The sequence below is a fragment of the Phyllostomus discolor genome, chromosome 6 (genome assembly GCF_004126475.2).
Source record: "Phyllostomus discolor isolate MPI-MPIP mPhyDis1 chromosome 6, mPhyDis1.pri.v3, whole genome shotgun sequence".
NCBI lineage: Eukaryota > Metazoa > Chordata > Mammalia > Chiroptera > Phyllostomidae > Phyllostomus > Phyllostomus discolor.
In genome coordinates this window covers 97,234,684-97,257,857 of record NC_040908.2, presented here as the reverse complement: position 1 = coordinate 97,257,857, position 23,174 = coordinate 97,234,684, and positions in this window count along the sequence as shown.

Sequence of the window (23,174 nt, the reverse complement as noted above, 5' to 3'; positions counted from 1 at the left end):
TAGGCCAGAAAAAGAAATAAGGCATCCAAATCAGAAGGGAAGAAGCAATATTGTCTCTATTTGCAGGCGACATGATTTTATATATAGAAAACCCTAAAGACTCTCTCAAAAATAAACTGTAAAAACTAGTAAACAAAGTCATTAAAGTCACAAGATACAAAATCAATATACTAAACTTGGTTGCATTCCTATATACCAACAACAACATTCAGAAAGAGAAATTAAGGAAACAATTTTGTTTACAGTAGCAATAAAAAATCAATAAAAATCTTGGAAGTAAATTTAATTAAGTAGGTGAAATATTTGTATACTTAAAACTATAAGACATTTATGAAAAAAGTGAGAAATACAGAAATAAATGAAAAAATACTCTATATTCATGGATTGGAAAATTAATATTGTTCAAATGAGTATACTACCCAAAGCAATCTATGGATTCAATGCCTATGAAAATTCTAATATTATTTTCACAGAAATAGAACAAACATTACTAAAATACATATGGAACCCTAAAAGACCTCAAATAACTGAAGCAATCTTAAGAAAGGAGAACAAAGTTAGAGGCATCACACTTCTTGACTTCAAATTATCTTACAAAGTTACTATAATCAAAACAGTATGCTACCAGCATCAAACCAAATACATAGATCAACAGAAGAGATTTGAAAGCCCAGAAATAACCTGTGCATATATAGCCAACAAATTAATGTTAAATTTATAACTTAATACCAAAAATATAAAATGAGAAAGAATAGTTTATTCAATAAATGATATGGGAAATATTGGATAGCCACAAACAAAGGGATAAAATAGATCCCTATCCTATGCCAAACACAAAAATCAACTCAAAAATGAATTAAAAATTGGACACAATACCTGAAACTGTAAAGTTCCCAGAAGAAAACATTGGGGATAAACATCCTTATGTTAATCTTGGCAATGATATTTCTAGATTTCTATACTAAAAGCAAAAGTAAACAAGTATGACTGCATGAAACAAAAAAATCTTCTGCAGAACAAGAGAAACCTAGTGAAATGAAAAGGCAACCTACAAAATAGAAAAAAGTATATTAAATCACTTGTCTGATAAGAAGTTAATATCCAAATTATACAATGAACTCATACAATTTAATAATGAAAAAAATTTTAATGACCTATTCTTAAAATGGGAAATGGACATGAGTAGGCATTTTTTCCAAAGGAGATATACAAAGGGCCAACATGTACATGACAAAGTTCTCATTATCACTAATCATCAGAGAAATGCAAATCAAAACTAAAATGAGATATCATATCATGTCTGTTAGGTTGTCTATTATCTAAAAAAAGCTAAGTTCTGATGAGCATGTGTGAAAAAGGGAATCCTTCCTTGTACACTGTTGGTGGAAATGCAAACTGGTACAGCCACCGTGGAGAACAGTATGAAGTTTTTAAAGAAATTAAAAAGAGAACTAGCATAAGATCCAGCAATCCTACTTCTGTGTGTCCAAAGCAAACAAAATTATTATCTCCAAGAGGTATCTTTATTCCCATGTTTATTGCAGTGTTATTCACAATAGCCAAGATATGGAAACACCCTAAGTATTTATCAATGAATTAATGGATAAAGTGTGGTATATATATATGCACAGTGGAATGTTATTCAGCCTTAAAAGAGAAGGAATCCTGTCATTTGTGACAATGAGGATACACCTAGAGAACACTATGCTAAGTGAAATAAACCAGACAGAGAAAGACAAAATCTGCATTACTTTATTTGCAATTTAAAGAATAATGATAATAATAAACCAACTCATAAAAACAGAAATTTGAAAAGTACTTGCCAGGGGTGGAAGGAGTGGGGGTAAGGGAAATAGGAAGAGGTTAGTAAAAGGGTACACACTTATAGCTCTAAGATGAATAAAGTCCCAAGATCTAATGTATAACATGGTGAGTGTAGTTGATAACTGTGTTGTACAACAAAAATTTGCTAAGAGAATAAAATATAAATGATTTCACACACAAAAATAAATACGTGACATGACAGCTATATTAACTCAACTGTGGAAATTCTGTCACAATGGATATGTTTATCAAATATTATATTATGTACTATAAATATATTATAATATTTAATTTATCAATTATATGTCAATAAAGTTGAAAAATAAAGAAAAAGATAAAAAGAAAAGCAACTAATGGATGACAACCCAAATTCTCATGCACTACTGCATCTAACATAAGTTCCACAATCACTTCTGTTTATATTCTCTTTTTCTTCTTTTCAGTTTGGAAAAGTTGAGAGGTAGACACAAGAGTCAGACATCAAAAGTGAATATTATTATTGATTAAAAAGTATTAGACAATGTTTTAGCTCTGACTCCAAGGACTTACAATTATTTCTCCCCCAAATCAAGGTCATTTTGAATTGGCCATACAGTCCCAAGGACATCCAGGCAACAGCAGGCCTTCCCTGGCAGAGATGGGACCTAAATTTTTCATCTTCCACATGACTAAGAACAAACCAAAACAGATGTCCTCCAAGATCAAAAAGACCCCACAGAGAGGTGAAGGGAAGAGGATGAGACATGTATGCCCGGTGTCTTCGGGCAATGTTAATTAGTCAGTTCTTCTGCCCATGGAGGAGGAGTAGTTAAGGGGACAATGAAAATTCAGGAGTGTTTTCACCCTAATGACAGTTTCTCTATGTGAAAATACAGAAGTAGGAAATAATTTTCCTACCCCCAACAGTGAAGAACAGATGTTGTTCCTCTGAAAGCATCAACCAATGATTAAATGACATCTGGAAAGCAATAGTAAAGGGAAATTGTAAGAGGATATATCAGACAAGACAGGATAGGTGATTTTAGGGTAAAAAATAACCTGAAAATCTCCATGACTTAAAACAACTTCAGTTTTATTTCTTGATCCCTCTGTATTTCCATCAGTGGTCAGCTGGCAGGTGGGCTCTGATCCCTGCTATTGTCATGAGTAAGGGGTCTTAGGAATTACCTTAGGTCTTGAACATCCATAGGCTCTTGTTTTCCTAATTTAGGATTTCTCCACATTATAACTATTAATAAAGCATGGCAGTCCATCAGTCTATTCAATTTCTGGCAACATTAGCTAATAAGTCATAAAACTAAGAGGATCCTGACCTTAGCAAGAAGCAATGTGCTTCCCATAATCCTAGACTTCAGATTATCTACTTCAACCTTGTCTCTGCCTCCCACAATGCTGTGTTGAGGCATAGCCAATTTGCTCCTTTGCTCCAAATTGCATCCCAGCGTGAGATGCTTTACCTTGTGAGGGATTATAAATTCTGCCATGCAGTAAGTACGCAACAAAAGATACTAGCAAAAGCTTGAACTACCATTTCTACTATTTCTTTAACTCTTTCTAGGTCCCATTATTTCCAACTGTGATTTTCATCTTCTTCTATTTCACTGCATCAGCTTAAGAGTGAGAAAGAGAATTTGAATTTTACAAATATTTAACTCATGATTATCTGACCCTTACTTGTATGAAGTCACTGAGCACAGACTTCTAGAAGGGGCTTTTCTTTAGAAACTTAAATGCTTCTTTCTGCTTTCAAATTATTCAAACTTTGCCTGTTTCTTACTGGAATTTATTAACCCCGGAGAAATTGCCAACGCATACTAGCATCTTTAGGTTTTTTTGAACACATGCTTAAGAATTCTGGCTTCTATAAATTTAATCTCCAAGTTATAAAAGGTGATTCATTAATATACTACTTAGTTACTATACAAAAAGCTTCCCAACCAGGCTCTGTCTTCTCCCTGCCCCCTACCCCCATCCCCCATCTTATCACTTTGCTTGCTTTTGGCTTCATTCTCTACGACTTTTCTCTGTGAACCTTGAGAAAAGAGCCACCAATTGCTCCAATCTAACAGTGGCAAACCCAGCAAGGAGCTTCTCAAAACTAGCAGATATACGTCAAACCCTGGAAATGGTGTTCATTACCCTGTTTTGGTAAGCACAATAACGGCCCCCAAAGGTGTCCTAACCCCTGGAACCTATAAATACGGTTCCCTTACATGACAAAAGGAACTTTGCAAATGTGATTAAGGTTAAGACCTTTTATATGTTGTGATTATCCTAAATTATCACACTGAACTCAATACAAATCATGTAAAATCTTAAAATGGAAAAGGAAGTTGGAGAGGTTGGTCAAAGAGAGAGCACTGTGAGAAAGATTTGAGGTCCCTTTCCTGGTACTGAGACGAGGAGTCCATATGAGGTAAAGGCAAGTCTCTAGAGGTATGGGGTCTCGAGAGGTAAAAACAGCCCTAAACTGACAACTGGCAACAGAAGAGTTCAGTCTGCAACTGGTTGGAACTGAATTCTGCTAAAACCTGAATGAGAAAGGAAATGGATTTTTTTCCCTAGCCTACGAAAGGGAAGACTTTGATGCTAGTTCAGTGAGACCTGTACTGGATTTCTAATCTAAAAATCTATGGGATAATATTTTGTGTATTTTAATCTATTAATATTGTATAATTTGTTACAGCAGCAGTAGAGAATGAACACACCCACTTAGATTCTGAATCCCACCTTGGACAATAACTGTTTGCCATGGAAATTGGCCAAGCCCAGAATACCTGCACACCCCTCCCTGTAAGCAGAAAGATGTAGAATATTGCTATTAGGGAAGAAATAAAAACCAGACAAAACAAGAAAATACCCTACAACTTCACTATATTTATGTTGTTACTTAATCTATTACTATATTTTGCTACTACCTTTACAATGTTTTATTTTTAAATGCAGCTTTTTCCTCTCATCTCTACCATCAAGAGGCTGGCCTGCACCAATGAGCTATATTTTTAGTATGATCATATAAAGAATGATAAAAAGAGGGAGAATTGTTACACATCTAATTCTGATCCCAGTTGAATATACAAAATAATCTTCAACTTATATGTCATCTATTTTCATATATTATAGAATTAATAAGAAGCACAGCCTTAATGTTAGAATAATCTATCACTCCTAGAGTCTTAGGTCTCTCATATGTATGGGGAAAACACAGTCTTCCAATACTGAAGCTCTTGGTATAAATCAACTTTAACAGTGGTCAAACAAAATATACTCCCTCATACAACAGTGCATCACCCATTTGCTGAGCCTCGTCTCTGGTGCACAGTTTCCACAACAAGACCTAACGCAGCAGTACCAATACAGCAGGAGCTCAGCAGATGCAGCAGATAAAGATAATGATGGTAATAATGATAAAAAATCAAAATGGTCATGTCTGCCATTTTGCCATATTGTTCCTTAGCTACAGCTGCATTTCAAATTCTAAATAATGTTAAGTCTTGCCTCATTGGAAAAATATACAGACGTGGATTTCCAACTAGAGGACTTCAAAAGAATTATCATCACTAGTGCAGAACTTTTTTTATGTTGTCATAAAGCTAAGAGAAGTCAATTAGGTCTGGTACTTCATTAATGATTTCCACAAATCACATTTACAGCCAGCCCCATATCCAGTGTGACACAAAGAAATGGCATTTAGAAAGACAAGTTTTGACACCCTTATATTATGGAATTGCAGAAACTGTGGGGGTAATTAATTTTTACTTGTACTGCGATGAATCCAAGCAAAACTCTAAAAGCCATTTGGCCAATTACTGACTCTTTAGGGCAATGAAGCCTTTGTAGAATGCTTGAGTTTATATTGCTGGTATGATCAAAGCTTTAATGAAATTGCTGCATGGCAGAAACTACTGGACTATTAAGAGAAAACTGCAAAAATAAATGAGTGCCTAGCTCTGATTCTACAAAAAAAAATGGGAGCCTTCTGGTTTTCTTTGATTGTCTATTAATTTCCCATGATAGAGCCCCATGTGGTATTCCTCTGACAAATTTCACTGGAGCATGCTTTCTCTTTTGCAAATTAGTAAAGCAAAGTCCTGCATGTGATCTTCCTAATGGGGCTTTTTATCTCACTGTTCTTTATTATTATTTCAAGAGGAGTAGGTGTTTTCTCATTCTCGAGAGTAATGACTGGACTAGTTGGAGTTCTTTTATGGATATCACAGTATATAACCCAATAGGTGTCAGGAAGAATTCATGCTGCGTTGCAGCTCCACGAGTATCTATCCACCACTAATCCTTGTGTTGTGCTGTTGTAAAACTCACAGTGAAATCTAAATGGTACCGTTAACCAAGAATTTAGGGAGAGACTTAACTATTCTCCCTGAATAAAACCATTACCAACTTGGGTATCATATAACTCTTTAGAACAGTCATTCTTAATAGCTCATTCACAGGCCCAGCTCAATCAGTCACTTTCCTTCCTGTATTTTCTCTGAGAAATACAGTAGAAATTCTGATTAATAATGTAAAACACAGTAAAAAGAAAATATGAACCCAAAACTTGAATTTGATCATTAAAGTCCTAGGTTTCTGTTAGTTCTACTTTCAAAACAGATACAGGAGTCCACCACTTTTCACCACCTGAGCAGATAAACCCCCAGTGAAAGCCCCCATCATCACTTATCTGGGTTGTGTCAATAGCCTCCCCACTGATCACATGCTTCTGCCCTGCTTTCCATCTCTGATGGTCTATTCTCAACAGAGCAACCAAAGTGATGTCATTAAAACCAATCAAATCATGTATCTCCTTGGCCCCAAACTATATGATGCTTCACCATTTCACTGGGATAAAAAGCTAGAGTCCTTACAATGATCTGCAAGGCGCCCCATAATCCATCCCCCTTTACACTTCTATTGTGTGTTTATCAACCTCCCCCTCAGTGAACACACACCAATCAAACAGGCCTCTTCACTATTTCCCAAGCAGACAGGCATGCCTCTGCCTCATGGCTCAGTCCCTCCTTCTCCCTGCCCCTTGGCGTTTTGCTAGTTCTCTCACTTATTCCAGCATTTTGCTCAGATGTAATCCTTCCAACAATGAAAATATTCCTATACACTCCATTATAAATTTCAACTGCCTTCTTTGCATTTTTTCTCTGCCTTAGTTTTCTTCATAGCACTCACTATAATATGTTATAGTATATATTTTCCTTATTTATTTCATTTATCATTGCTATTTCCCCCATGGCCCCACTAGGATGTAAGTTCCACACAAAGAAGGGATTTTTGTCTGTTTTATTTACTGATGTACCTACAGTAAATGAATATAATCAGCAAGAGGAAATCTATAACCATAGCTCCTATATTTCATAACTATAAATCTGACTTCATACAAAATAAAAGATATCAAATGAAAACTCAACACTGAACCTGTTTACTATAATACCTGCCACATATTCAGCATTCTGGGGATACGGTGAAGAGAAGAGGGACCTGTTACCAGCCTTCATGGAAATGTATTCAATGGATTTATATTGTGATTTGAAAATGTATTGAATTATTAATTTTCACTTCTTTTCACTGAAAAAGATAAAAGAGAGGAAGAGGTATTTTCTTCTTACCGTATCCTAAAAAGTCAAGGTTTTCTCCTTCAGAGACATACTGCCTTTTGTGTCACATAGTTAGAAAACAGAAGTTGCCGGTCACTCAGAAAGAAAAGTCTGGTTTGAAAACTAGAGTCCTCTTCAGAGGAAGGGACAAAAGTCTGCTTCTGAGAATTAAAGGGAAAAGGAGATTTAACCCTGAGAAAAAAGTGTGATTCGGGGACATTTACATATTTCCACGAATAGTGGAAATTTATATCCTCCTTGCATTTAGTCAGCAACATTAGGCATCAGATATTCAGTGCGACTGGTAATTCAGCAGCAAAGTGCTGAGAATGAGTGAAGTCCTACACCGCCCAATTACCAGGCAATAGAAAGGACTGCTATAAGGAGTGTCTTTAAACACATTCTCTGATTAGTACCCAGATGATGACAAAGAACCAGCCTCAACAGTGGCATCAAACAACAGATGGAGCAAAGTAACAATAAATATCACCAAGGAATAAGAAGTTTCTAATTTGCTTTATAAATGTTCTGCTGGCTGCCTCCCAATCTAGGTTGTTATGAAACCTAGGTAGTGAGAAAGCATCTCTAAAAATAAAGTCGAGATTTGATTTTTTTGCATGTTAGCAAATGGAGTCTCAGGGCCAAATTTAAATTAATTTAGAAGTAAGCTAACATTTCTTCTCTTGTTTTTAAAGAATAAAGAGTATAGAGAATTTTTTGTCTTTTCTTTTATTTTTTTTATTTTTTATTACTTTGTTGTTCAATTACAGTTGTCTGCATGTTCTCCCCACCACTCCCCCCACCTGCTCCAAACCCACCTCCCTCCCTTGCTCCCACCCTACCTCTTGGTTTTGTCCATGTGTCCTTTACAGTAGTTCCTGAAAACCCTTCTCCCCACTGTCCCCTCCCCACTCCCCTCTGACTATTGTTAGATTGTTCTTAATTTCAGTGTCTCTGGTTATATTTTGTTTGCTTTTTTCTTTTGTTGATTATGTTCCAGTTAAAGAGTATAGATAATTTTATACTTGCTATACATGGATACCTCACTCAAGATTACCAGAAGTATTTCTACAGATGATGGCTATACTATAAACTAATTGTAACTTATATAATTTGAGCTTATTGGTTTTTAAACCATAGCCAAGGCTGTGTTGAAAAAAAAATAACTCAGATGGTAAAGGATAATGATCACTTTTAAGCTGAGATTCAATTTAAAGAAATATTTTACAAATATTTAGCAATACCCCTAGGTAGATATAAATTGAATAGCAGAAGGTTCAAATGGAAGAGGGAGCAAATGTATTACAAAAGACAGTTTTTAAGGTTCTTTTTTCAGGCTCTGAATTTCTAAGGGAGAACATTTTCCTGAAAAGGGAAGTAGCAGATGTCACGGGTATGGTAACACCGTAATGTCCCATGCCTGAAAGTAAACTCAGCTAAAGTCTAATGTTTTAAGATAATATGTTGCAAAAAATACACTCAGCCTCTGACAGAAACAATAAACTCCTGGGAACTGGTGTTTTCTGGGGAGGGAAAGCCAGTTCCAGAAGAGAGAATCTGAATCGTGGAGAGGGCCCATAACTCAGGTGCTATGGCAGCAACTCTTACCCAAGGCCAGGCAGCTTCTACCGTTAGAAGCAGAGTGCTTTGAGAACCCTGTCTCTAAAGGCATTGCAGCACTCAGTGTGCACAGCTGAATTATCAGAGCTCTTTAGATCCAGCTTTGGCCATTTTGGAAACCAGAGAGCAGTGCAGATCAGCTTCCTGAATACTCATCCAAATGAAAATGAAAATGTACCTGCATTTAACTGAAGCTAAAAACTGATGCAGAGACCTCTGGCCACAAAACATTTGAAATCATTTAGCCAGAGGGAAGAAGGAATGTGGTGTTCAGGAGCAATGGCTTAGATTTTGCCAGCTACAGCAGATGGCAACAGAGCCAGGCACTGAAAAGGCATACCTGCCCTGAACATCCTTCTGTAGGTTTCCTAAGAGCTCGCTGCATAAGGAAGGCAAACTTTGCAACCTGACAAGACTGCCCCTCAATCTGCTATCAACATGGGCCCTGACACACACCCATGTGAATCAAACAACAGGAGGCCTAATTACAAAGTGAAACAAACAAAAAAAAGCTCAGGTGCAAAGGTAAACATTTCAGAAATAAGCACTACCATTGCCTGTTAAAGTACCTCTTGGCTTTATGTACTCAGAGAGATCCCTAAATAAGTACCATAAAGTAAAACATACTTGGTGCCCCGGCTGGGTGACTCAGTTGGTGGGAGCATTGTCCCATGCACCTGGTGTATGTATACATACCTGGTGGGTGTTGACAGATGAGGGAGAGCTCCAAGAAAAGATTGGACCTGGTCCTGGCAAGAAAATAACTTTGTGGCACAGCTTTCCTTCCCAGTATGAACCAGGAAACAGAAAAGGAATAGACCAAAAGTCCTACCACTCAATTTTTATTTTTTTAAAAAAGGTCAATTTGGGATGAAGGCTTGATCAGGGCAATGTTCTCCCTTTCCATGGATGAAACCCATGGCAAGACAGTCCATGTCAGATACCAGGAGGATAAGAAAGGAGACTCCCAAATACAATCAGGGGCCAAATAGTTTGGATGAGGAGTTATAAAGAAGTCATAGCAGTCAACTGCATCTAAATTAATTTCCGTTTAGTTTTTAAGTCCAAGAAATTCAGGATTATGAATATCTCCTAAAATGTAACCAGCTTATCTAACTTTTTTCTTTTTTCTTTTTTCTTAATCTCACATACTCAAATTTTAGAAACCTCAGAGAGAATATAAAACATAGCTGAGACATTGCTCTACTTATGAGAACAACCATTTAGGAAAAGCAGATATCCAGGCACCTGAGCCACACTTACAAAGAGATACTTCAGTGGGAAAACTATTTTTAATGCCCAAACATTTATTAGGGAGGAGAATTCAGAGGATAACTTATTTAGACAATAATTGTCTTCCATTCTCCCTGCTGTAAAGTCAAAAAAAGGTCAGGTATTAGACTCCTTCATTCTAAATCAGTGGTCACACAATATATCCAGAATCTAGGCCCCCTAACACAAGGAACCTGGTAACCGTTATGTCACCAAATTTAAAATAAGAAGCCACCAAACACATGGGAGATAAAAATCTGCCCTCTTTCCTATCATTAAATCTTTTTTGAGAGATGGAAGCTCATGAAAACATGTTGGTACAGAAAGTGGTTCAAGGATATAGGGGAAACAATGACATAGATTTGGAGGAAAAGGTTGAGCTTCGCCAGAACAAGACTTACAGGGAGAAATGAAGAACTGTAGCCTACCTGCAGAGACGAGGCATCGACATGGGATACTGGTGATGCCTTGTGCCTAAATACAAAGACTTGAGAGCACCCTTGGTGTTCTCCAATAAGAAATTTAAAGTCACTAGAGGAGCTCCTTTGGAAGACAACCTTTAAGTCTATTCTAAGAAAGGTGGACAGCCAGGCTGAACAGCAGAATTGTGCAACATAGAAGTTATGGTGCCTATGTGACAATGGCAGACTATAGACCATGGAGTTCCCCCACTTTCCAGACAGTCACATTCTAGAAAAGTACCAAAAAAAAAGGAGGGAGACCCTTAAAACATGAGTGAGATTGAATTTCTCATTACTCTAGAGTGAGGGATCAAAAACAGATTTTGTTTGCTTCAGATCAAATAATAATAATAATAATAAAAGATGACATTTACCTCCCTAATTTTTAAGAACAAATTCCACTAAGCAATATTTATTCATACACACTTCTTAAGTAGTATTGTAACCGGGGAGACTCCCTATGTAAATAGGAAGAGGTAGACAAGCAGTGAAGACTGCGTGTGCCTATGAGCAGGCTCCGGCCACCAGGGTAACACATTAATGACTCAGCAGAAAAGAAGGGCAAAGAGCCAATGCTTGGCAGCTAGGGAGGGGATTGAATGGGAGGGACATACCCTCCCATCTAATTCTGCCACACAGGGCTTATTGGAGCAGTGTTTAAAAGTGGAGCATGTAGAAAACACATGCTTTTGTTCTACCTTCCGCTGGCTGGTGAGTCAGCAGCTGGGGGTTCAGGCTCCTGAACTGGCAGGCCCTGGGAGAACCACATCATCCCGCAGTATTCCCGCACCCCTCCCGAGTGCTCTGGGACCTGCCTGTCCAGAAGCATTTTGGACAATGGGCTGGTAAAAGGGGAGGGAAAGAAGCTTGGGCTGGGGCCTCCTGGGAGGCCTAGTGTAGGCAGCAAGCCCCATGCCCCTCCTGCACATGGGAAGCTGGGAGAAGCTGCTGGCAGACACCTCATGCCAGCACACGCTCCTCCAAAGGGGGCCCCATTAGCGGCCCTGCCCAACTGCCACTTGCACAATCCTCCAGCTAGGGAACCTGCGTGGCAGCTCCCACTGTTGCTGCTGCTCTGCCTACTCTGGTTCAGACAAGGACGTGAGCCTACTGCACTAATGTGCACCAGTCTGCAGGCTTAGCAGACTGATTAATGCCAGTCCTGGAAGCCACATGGCAGGCAGCAAGTCCTGTTGCTTCCCCCACATGACAAGCCACAGCAGCTCTGTCAACTGGAGCTGTGCTACACAAGTCCTGCCTGGCCAGGCATACAGATGCACCAGAGGGGAGCAGTTGGAGGAGGAGGACATCTCATTGCCAGTAGGCACCTATGTATGTAGACAGAAGCCAGACAGTGCCTAGAAACTAACTAAGCCACTATGATTCTTAGAGGACAGTGCCTTTGGGTGGGAAAAGTTCCTGGTGTAACCTTGAACTGAGCTGGCAGAGGGTGGCAGGGCAATTTTCTTTGAGTCGTTTTAAAGGAAATGGGCTTTGAGACAGAACCTGTCATTATTTCAAGTTGGATATACTTTTAAAAAGGCTTCTTTTTCCTTTCCACCAGACTCTGTCTGCACAGTTTTGCTTATGGGCACTGAGTGCTAGGACCCCATTGGCTATTCTGGAACAGCACAAGTCTGGTAACAATAGCCCAGTTTATTTTATATTATCTTTCAACAATTATACACAAAAGAAAGAATTCTACTCACAATTTTGACTATCTGAAGGGAGAATAGTCTTAATTGATATTTTTTTCTCAACATATACTTTCAAGTTGCTTCTAAATGCCATGTACTGCGCTCTGTACCAAGAATAAAAATGTGAGCAAACCCCACCTGACACCTGCTGCCAAGGTGCTTTCAGTTTTTGTAAATTCCCATCCCACACAACTTCTTGGTTCAAATTTCTGAGACCTTTCTCATTTATATATTTGATTCACTTCCATTCCCTAAGCTAGATTGATTACATTGGATGCTTAGAGCATTTCAGTTTCTAAAACTCTAGTAATGATTTTAAAACAACAAAAGCAAAAGCAGCAACTCTCCTCAGTTCCTTCAGCAGTCAGCAAATATTTATGAAGAACTTACTAAGTGCTAAGCACAGGTTAGGGCCTGAGATAGATATGTGAACAATGGCAGACTCCTTTTCTTCATGGAGCTGATGTTATACTGGGATAGTACAGATAATTTAAAAGTAAGTACAATAAAAGAATATTAGATGGTAACTACTGGGGAGAAAAACAATGCAAGGAACTTAAAGGGCAGAGAGAGGGAAAGAGTCTCAAGAAAAGCTCTTTGTAGATGACATTTGAGCAATGATCTGAAAAATGAGGCATATTATTGCTAAAAATGAGCTACATATGGTGGTAAATGCTACACATACTTTATCTCATTACTCTTGTTACCCATTATTTTTAACTAAAACACTCATTTATCTATTTAACAAATATTGAGAGTATGACATGTGCAATATTCTGTTCTAGACACCAGAGTATGTCAGCAAGAAAAAAATTGTTTTTGAAGCTGGTACTCTAGGAAGGTGAAGAAGTTTAACTACCTTGACCAACGTTGAACAATAAATACCAGGGTCATATTCAAACCCAGGTATTTCTCCCTCTGTGACTACACTTCCCTCTTAATATTATGCTTCTCTTATTCTAAATGATACGGAAAATATGAGAATTTGAGATGTGACAAAACCTTGCAAACATCATAATAATATTGCTCATTGAGAGGCTAGTTAGGTAGTACTTCAAAGTTGGTGTTATGGAAAAGAGAAAGTTTAAAAAGAGCCATTAATAGTGATGCCACAATTAAGTAGATTTTTCCATTTCAGCAAAACTGATGTTTCACTATTTTTCTATGTTCTCTAAGTCACTATGAGGACAACTACAGAATTAGAGGTGGAGATATGTTTTACTTTCCATAAAGAATGATGTACCAAAAAGGAATGTGTAAGGACAGATGAGTTTTACATAGAAGTTCACAGATGTTTTTGCTTCCTCTACATCACTTTGTATCTGATTTTTTTTCTACTCAATGTTTGATTTTAGTCATGGTCTTGGCAGATGCTATAATCATCTATATAAACGAATTTTGCTAAGTCATAAAAGAAAAAGCAGTGGTTCTCTTTTGCAAATAAGTATAAAAAGAACAAAAATAGAATTTGAATCCAGTCTTTCAGTTCAGTCAATAAATTCAAACTCCATACAAATCAATCATTTATTCATTCATTTACCAAATACTAATTGAATGCCTACCACATGGTAGGCAATTTACTAAACACTGGAGATTTAGCTATTAACCACATGAACAAAAGTTCCTGCTCTAATGAAGGTTTTATTCTAGTGGGAAGAGACAGAAAGGAATAAAATAAATAATTAAACTCTATTGTATACTGGAAGTTGTTAATGATTATGAAGAAAAAAATCAAAGAACAGGGACAAGAAATATGGGACAGGCCACAGCTTCAATCATTTTCTGAGAAAATGAAGTTTTAGCAAATACTAAAAGAAGGCAGACTAGTCATGTGAATATGTGGCATACCTGACATTTATGCCAAATATAGAGGGGAAAGCAAATGCAAAGGCCCACAGGCAAAAATCATGCCTGACAGATTCTACAGAATCCAGCAAGGGCAGAAAGAACAAGGGGAGAATAGGAGTTACAGGAGGGACAACAGGGAGCAAGATCATATAGGTTCTGTGCTATAAAGACTTTGACATTTGACCTGAGAGAAATAGCAGCAACTGGTGGGTGGTAAGCAACCTCCCAGTGCAAGAGTAACTTAACATGGACTGGATCTGAATTGGACTATTCCGGGTGCTGAGTTAAAAAAAAAAAAAAAAAAACAATATATGGCATCAAGGGTAAAAGCAGAGAGAATTAATGTAATAATTCAGGTGAGAGATGATGGAAACTTGAACTAAAGTTGTAGCATTCGAGACAACAGAAATAATCAGGATCAAGGTATTTTTTGATGGTAGAAATAAGAGCTTTTGTTGACAAATCATGTTAGATGTATGAGAGAAAAAGAATCCCTCAGAACTTCTATGCATGTAAAGGCTATATAAATAACTGTAACCCATTCTTCCCAATCCTATTTGTATGACGGTATTTAGTCACTCTGTAAAACCATTCAGCAAGAGAGTTGAATAAACTTCTATCAAGACAGATTAATGATGAGGCCTTAGTCATGACAAAGAAAAACGCAGACTTTTCTCCTTTTGCCTGAATCTGCTGACAAGACCAGACTCAGACCCTCTGACTTCCCTTTCTTTGTCTCTTGATCTATTAGTTAAGATTAGAATTGTTTACCCTACTGAGACTGAAACAAGCAGAATAATACTATCACAGATTTTCCACAACCCACTGAGTTCAAACCTCTACCTGAAGTTAACTCAGCCAAGTTGTTGAACTCATAACTTTTACTAGCCTTGCATAACAGCACAAGATATGTTTTGATGTTGTACATGATTTTGGTATGGTATGGAGACAAAAAGGGTTTATTAAAGCTACAAGGATACCCCCCAAAAAGCATCAAATAGAACTTAAATAGCTAACTTATAGAAACTTTACTACTACCCAAGGAATTAATTATACTCAAAACTAAAGCTCACACTACAAGCCAGATTCATAATACTAAAATAAACCCTTTGAATAAAAAATGTGGTAAAATAGATGCTTCACAAGAAAATTCTTTCTTGACCATCTGCATATGCCATTCATATTAATTACCCTCCCCTAGAGACAAAAATTACTACTTAAAGGAACTATGGGACAACTGCTAGCACCTAAGACTGAAAATCTACTGGAAACAAGTTAGATATTTTATCTACTTAGATGAGCTTTGGAGATACCCAAACAACCACTTGTCTATCCTTGACCATACCTGGATTTAGCCCTCAGCCTCAGCAAAGCCTGCAGCAAAGAAAATCTTGAAAATCTCCTTTACAGACATTGGTGTCAATATTGCAGCTCTTATGTTGTACAGGTGGCCTCAACATTTCTCATCTGCCATAAAAACAATCCTAGTGAAAATGTAAAGTAAAGCAAGGGTGAAGGTCAGCTCCCTCTGGTGCTCTTTTCCTAAACAAATGGATTTTCAAAGTCCCGTGGGATAAATATGTTCTAACCATGGTCTGCACAGTATGCAGGTGGTTAGAAGCCTTTCCCTACAAACAGACTACTGCAACTACTATATTAAGTTGCTACTAAAAAGAGTTGTCCTCACTTGTGCTAAACCTCTGTTCCTCTCTAACAATAGAGGAAATCCATTTTCAGTGGTAAATTTATTTGAGATATTCAAAGAGTACTTCCACTCTCACAAAAAATACATAATCCATACTACCTTCATACCCCTAGAAAAATATAATGAATCAATGGCACCTTGAAACTCAAAGTATCAAACTCTCTAATGAACTCATTCTTCCTTGGCTGGATGTCTTACCATTAGCCCTAATGATCATTAAATCCTCCTATGGGGGACCACCACCCACAGGGCACCCCATCCACAGATGAGAATAAGTCTACCAAGACATGATCTGCTTGGGGAGGAAAGGTAGCTGATCTCTCAGAGGAGAAGGGCCTTGAGCCTGTTCCTCAATGGGCTTTTATTGGGTTTAATTTGCATATATATTTGCATATATATGTAAAGCTCAATCATTGTCAGGCAGTAATAGTCAAACAATAGATAACATTCAAAGAACTATGAGAGTTTATTCTGAGCCAGGGTCAGATAGCTAAAGGGCTATAAAACTTTGGAAAACAAACTCATTTTATGCTTGGGCCCTTATCATTTAAATTGAGGGTATTAGCAAAGCAGGTTTTACGGGATTTTATGCATTCATTTTTTGGCCTGATCACCTTGGGGAACCCGCCCTTTCCAGCACAGAGCTATACCCACATCTGGCATTGTTTTAGGCTTAAGTCATGTGGGGGATGCAGGCAGCCAAGAAATTAGGAAATATCTTACAGATAGAATGAGGACTCAGGCTATGTCAAAGCTGAGGGGTGAAGGTCCATCACCCCTTTCTCTATAGTCCCCCAAGTCCTTCCCTGATAGCCCCAAAGTGACTGTGCCTGTCTTAGGTGGTCCCTCCCTTGAGGAATCTTACCCATCATTGGCTAACCAGTCATCTGCCCAGGGCTAAGCAGGGTGAAGTAAAGGGAGCAGAGGCTGTGCCCCTGTTGGGAGGATAAGCTTTGTCTCCTTAGTAGCTTATGGTCCCAAGGTCTTTTTACTCAGCCTTAACCATGGAGGATTACAGCTTCTAAAACCAGGCAGGGTGGTTCCCAACATCCTCCCACCTCCACTTAATTTTAACTATTTCCTTATGAAATAATTACCAGCAGGCCAATGAGGAACCCTAGTCCTCTTTGATTTTAGGAGACTCTAATCTGAGCCAATATAGCACCCTTAAAAACTTCCGAAGTATCTCAGAGCCCTACTCTTTTGGAAGACATCACTAAAAGACCAATATTGAACCCAGAGGGAAAAGGCATTATTATTTCCTCCTAATCTCCAGTACTAATGCAAAACTATGAGTACAACCTTATCCTCATGTTTTATAATTTTAAAAATAAAATTTTATTACAAATGAAATTCACACCAATAAGAGATCCTAAAGTGATGCTCTTTTAAGAGCTTCCAGAAGATTACAACATGAAGTACACCGTTTCCCCAAGAAATGGAAACAAAACAGATGATATCACAAAATGGTCAGCTTCCATCCAAAGCACTGGAACAAGATCACTTAGGATTCTCCCATTTAATATTCTCCAGATTCCTCTTTTGTCTCTTCATCACCCCCCTTAATATTTTTATGGAGATATATTTCACCATTAAATTCATCATTATAAAGTGTACAATTCAGTGGCTTTTCACGTAACTGCAATGTTTTGAAACAATCACAACTAATTCCAGAATATTTTCATTACTCGAAAAAAACCCTCCATATTTATTTTCAGTCACTCTTCATTTTCCCTTCCCATCAGCCTCTGACAAACACTAATCTACTTTCTGTTTCTATGAATTTGCCTATTCTGCACATTTCATACAAATGAAATTATACAGTACATGACCATTTGTTGCTGGCATCTTTCACTTGGCATCATGTTTTCAAAGTCCATTTATATTATAGCATAAATTAGTATACCTTTTTTATGGATGAATATTATTTGATTGCATGGATATACTACATTTTTGTTTATCCATTTATCAGCTATAGGCATTTGGTTTGTGCCCCACTTTGGTGCTATGATATTATGAATCATGCTACTATAAAAATTAGTTTATAGTTTTTCTTTGTGTGAACATATATTTCAAATCTCTTTAATATGTACCTAAAAATAGCATTGCTGGGTCATATGCTAATTCTATGTTTACTGGTTTAAAGACCTGCCAACCTATTTCCCAAAGCAGATGTACCATTTTACACATCCACCAGCAAAGCTTAAGAGTTCTAATTTCTCCACATTTTTGCCAGTAGTTGTTTCTATTTTTTTTTATTATAGCCATTCTTCTTGTTTTGAGATGGTATCTCATGTGGCTTTAACTTGCATTTCCCAAATTATTATTAATAATGTTTGAGCATCTTTTAATGGGCTATTGGCTATCCGAATATCTTCTCCAGACTCTCCTTTTATGTTTCTATCACCCATTTATTTTAATATCTCCTTGAGCCATGCCTTCCCTTTTCCTTTTTGCCCTCCCTACTATTTCTTTTTTCTTCATTTCTCATTTACCTGTAAACACACAAAGCCTCTGAAACCTTTTGATGATATTCACTGAACTGATTACTCAGTCCTATAATCTGTCCTATAGTTCATTTTGTTGCCTCTTTTCTCTTGGCTTAACCATCTTTTCCCAAATTCCTTTTCCTATGCTTCAGCCATCCAAAGGTATTAATTTAGTTATTTTCTCACACACAATGTAAGGAAATTCATTATATTTTATATACATTAGATGAAGATCCAAAGCCAGTCTGGAAAGCTCCTAGAAGAGGTTTACTCACATCTATCACAATTTCACAGATGGCCCTTTTCTCAGTTCCAGTTTCTGTTGATATACCTTTTATGCTACTAAGTCCAATGGCTATTCTTGTAATATTCATCATTTTCTCACAGGAAGTACAACCCTAAATTCAACAACTGTACCGTGGGGCACTGTCATCTGGGGGAACTAAAATTTTATGTATTGAAAAGTCCTGATCAGTGTATTTTGCTTATGGCCAAAGATCAGCTATGCTGAACTTACTTCCATTGCCCTTAGTTGTCTCCCAAAGACACCTATTTTATTTATGAAAATTGAGCCTATTGGTATATCCCCCCAAAATTGGACAGACTCATGTTACCTAACCAATCTTGTCAGTCCTTATCATTTAACTCAACCTCTTTATTGATTTTAATGTCTCTCTGTCCTCTTCAATACCCCATCATCAGTCTCAATAGTCCACTAGTAACAACCAGTCAAACACACTGAAATGCATACCAAAACATGAATTATAATATTTCTTTTACTCTGGATTCAAAGACATCCTTTAGAAAAGAAGCTAAGTGCCTGGGATGACTTAAGGGCTGCATCCAACTATATTTAGACACCATTTTGCCTGGAGCACTGAAGTATTTCAATATGAGCCACTCAAGCAGTGAAATTAAATTCTTGCATCTTCCATGTTCCATTATAGTAAATGATCATTACTATGGACAATGTGACAAAGACTGACCTCCTCGCTCAAGAACATCAAGAGAGTCAAAGGGCAGGATTCCACACCCAGCATTTCATATGCTCTTAGCCTCTAGAGATAGTATATGTGCTGTGGTCAGAAGCAGTTCCTGCACATTTGTTCCAAAAACTTCTCTGACCTCTACATCATACACAAGGTCATATGAGATATTAACCAAGAAATTTGCTGCATTGCCTCCACACTCTTTATCTTATAATTGAAAGACTTTTCTACATAAGTTTCCTAGAACCCACTAAAATTGTTGCCAGCTTGTTGCAAGTCTTGGTGTTATTCCTCAACATAGCCTCTTATAATCATTTTTCTGCTTCTTCTAATAGGTGCTCACTAATCAATCCTTTGTCCCCAGAATCCATTTTGAATTACAGACCACTTTCACAGAAACACAGGTTTTTCAGCTACGTCTCTGATAACAGAGTCAACAAGGAACTGCTCAGTAGGGGGTCTATGTCACCAAACTTTGACCCAAAACCCAGAAGAAATTACTGTAGTTCCTACAGTTACTCTAAGACAGACAGTGTTTGTCTTCAACAAGAGGACAGATTGGTAAGAATTAACCTATTTTTCCCCTTCCCTTGAACCTGCTGACAAGACCTAATTTAGACCATCCGACTTCTCACACTTTGCCTTATGATTAATTAGCTTAGACCTAGCTAACTACAGAGAAAAGCATTTCCTGTTCAGATAACTGACTAAATTTTTCTCTGTCTTGCAAAATAGTCCCAAATATAAATCACCTCATCTACAATTTGTTTATCACTCCCTATAAACTCTTTTTATATTGTTTTTCAAGTACAGTTGCTTCTATTTTTTCTGCACCACTCTCCCCCACCCCACCCATCCCCACATCCTAGCCTTGATCCTACCCCGCTTTGGCTTTACCCATGTGTCCATTATACATGTTCCTTGATGACCCTTCCCCTTTTCCCCCCATTATCCCCTCCCCCTCCCTTCTGTTTACTGTCAGTTTGTTCTTTATTTCAAAGTCTCTAGTTATATTTTTGCTTGCTTGTTTGTTTTGTTGATTAGGTTCCACTTCTAGGTGAGATAATATTGTATTTGTCTTTCACTCCCTGGCTTATTTCACTTAGTATAATGCTCTTCAGTTCCATTCATGCTGTTGCAAAAGATAGGGGCTCCCTCTTTCTTTCTGCTGTGTAGTATTCCATTGTGTAAATGTACTATAGTTTTTTGATCCACTCATTTACTCATGGATGCTTAGGTTGCTTCCAGCACTTGGCTATTATAAATTGTGCTGCTATGAACATTGGGGAGCATAGGTTTTTTGAATTGATGTTTCAGGATTCTTAGGGTCTAATCCCAGCAGTGCAATTGTGGGGTCAAAAAGGCAGTTCTATTTTTAGTTTTCTGAGGAATTCCATATTGATCTGAATAAAACCACCTACTAAGATATTCTCATCTTTGTTAACAGACACTTCTCCAAGGAGGACATACAGAGGGCCCAGAGACACATGAAAAGATGGTCAGCATCACTAGCTGTCAGAGAGATGAAAATTAAAACCACAGTAAGATACCACTTCACACTGGTTAGAATGGCCAACATAAACAAATCAACAAAGAAGTGTTGGAGAGGATACGGAGAAAAGGAAACCCTAGTGTACTGTTGGTGTGAATGCAGACTGGTGCAGCCACTGTGGAGAACAGTATGGAATTTCCTCAGAAAACTAAAAGTGAAACTGCCTTTTGACCCAGCAATTCCACTGCTGGGATTATACCCTAAGAGCCTGGAAGCACCAATTCAAAAGCACCTATGTACCCCAATGTTCATAGCAGCACAATTTACAATAACCAAGTGCTGGAAGCAACCTAACTGCCCGCCCATCAGCAAATGAGTGGATCAAAAAACTATGGTACATTTACCCAATGGAATTCTATGCAGCAGAGAGAAAGAAGGAGCTTATACCCTTTGCAACAGCATGGATGGAACTGGAGAGCATTATGCTAAGTGAAATAAGCCAGGTGATGAGGGACAAATACCATATGATCTCACCTTTAACTGGAACCTAATCAACAAAAGAAAAAGCAAGCAAAATATAACCAGAGTCATTGAAATTAAGAACAATCTAACAATAGCCAGAGGGGAGGAGGGAGGAGACAGTGGGGAGAAGAGTTTTCAGAAACTACTATAAAGGACACATGGCCAAACCAAGGGGGAGGGTGGAAGCAAGGGAGGGAAGTGGGTTTGGAGGGGGTGGGGGAAGGTGTGGGGAGAAAATACGAACAACTGTAATTGAACAACAATAAAATAATTTAATTTTTTTTTAAAAAGACATTCTCATCTTTGGATCTATGGTATTCTCCTTAAAGCAGTAACCTAAACAATTCAGTCTCCTTACTTACTCAATTTTTATTTTAATAGTTTTCATTATTTAAAAAATTTTACCAATGTAAATAATGTGATAATTATACTTATTAGTAACAACTTTCTTATCTCAATCCAGTTATAACTAAGTAAGACATTTGCTCAGAGAAAGAGCCAGTGGACATTATTACCAAATGAAATTTATTATAATGGAGCACTATTAATGTGTGCCATTAAGATGGTACTATGTAAATAACCCAGGAATTTTAAAACTCTCCCTTGACCATCTCATCCTTCTTTTCTCCAAAATCTCCAATGGAGATATACTCATGTCACAAACACAGTAAGGCAGAAAAGGCATGTTATTATCAGAAGACTGTATGGCCCATACTCCGCCATAAAACTCCAATAATTTGACCAACTGTATGGGAAGCTCATTTTCCCTGTGTGTAGGCAGATGAAATCAAAGCAGATCCTAAATTTGCTGTTTTGCCCTCCAAAGACTAAATTCTGTTCTCTGAAATCTCCATTACAATGGGACACTCAAGCTGATACCAGTGGAAGAAAGAGAGTGATTATCTCATGAAAGCCTGTGTTTAACTCTGAGACATATCTTTTGAAAAATTTTGGCAGAGTAAGTGCCCTGGAAATTATCTAAATCCCAATCAACACTCCTCCTTATACGTCAGGAAGAAATGGGAAGAAAGGCAAGTAAATCCTTACTTTCCTCATGCCCAAACCAGTAGTAGACAGGGGATGACACCTAAGGATGAAACAGAAACAACTTTTACCACTGACCTCTTACTGTTTCTGCCTGGTAAATCAAAGCTAGCAGGAAAAAAATAAAAAGAAAATTTTTTTAAAAGTTAGCAGGAGACTCATAACACCTAAGAAATTAAAGATTATTGTGATTTAACAGAGGATTTCAAAATCTAATGATAAGCTCTGTTATTGTACTTTATTCTATTTTAATTGACTTTAATGTATGTGTTCATTATAATACAATCATTAATATGAAAAAATTATATCTTCCACTATATTATATTACACTAATGGAATTTGTTCATTAGGCATTGAAGTTATAGTTATTCTTTTAGTTGTGGAAATCTCATAGAATCAAATGCTAATATTCATTCAATCTTTGAATAAAATTTGGAAGAAAAAAAAAGTTCTAATTTTCCCTCCTGCTAGGAGCAATGTCGAAGTCTGTTTGCAGGGAAGTTTGCAGCAACAGGTTCCTAAGGACTGTGTTCTATCCAAACAGCTTTAAAAGAAGTTCAAAGCCCAATTCACAATTGTAAGTGTAATGTAATGACAGAGAATAA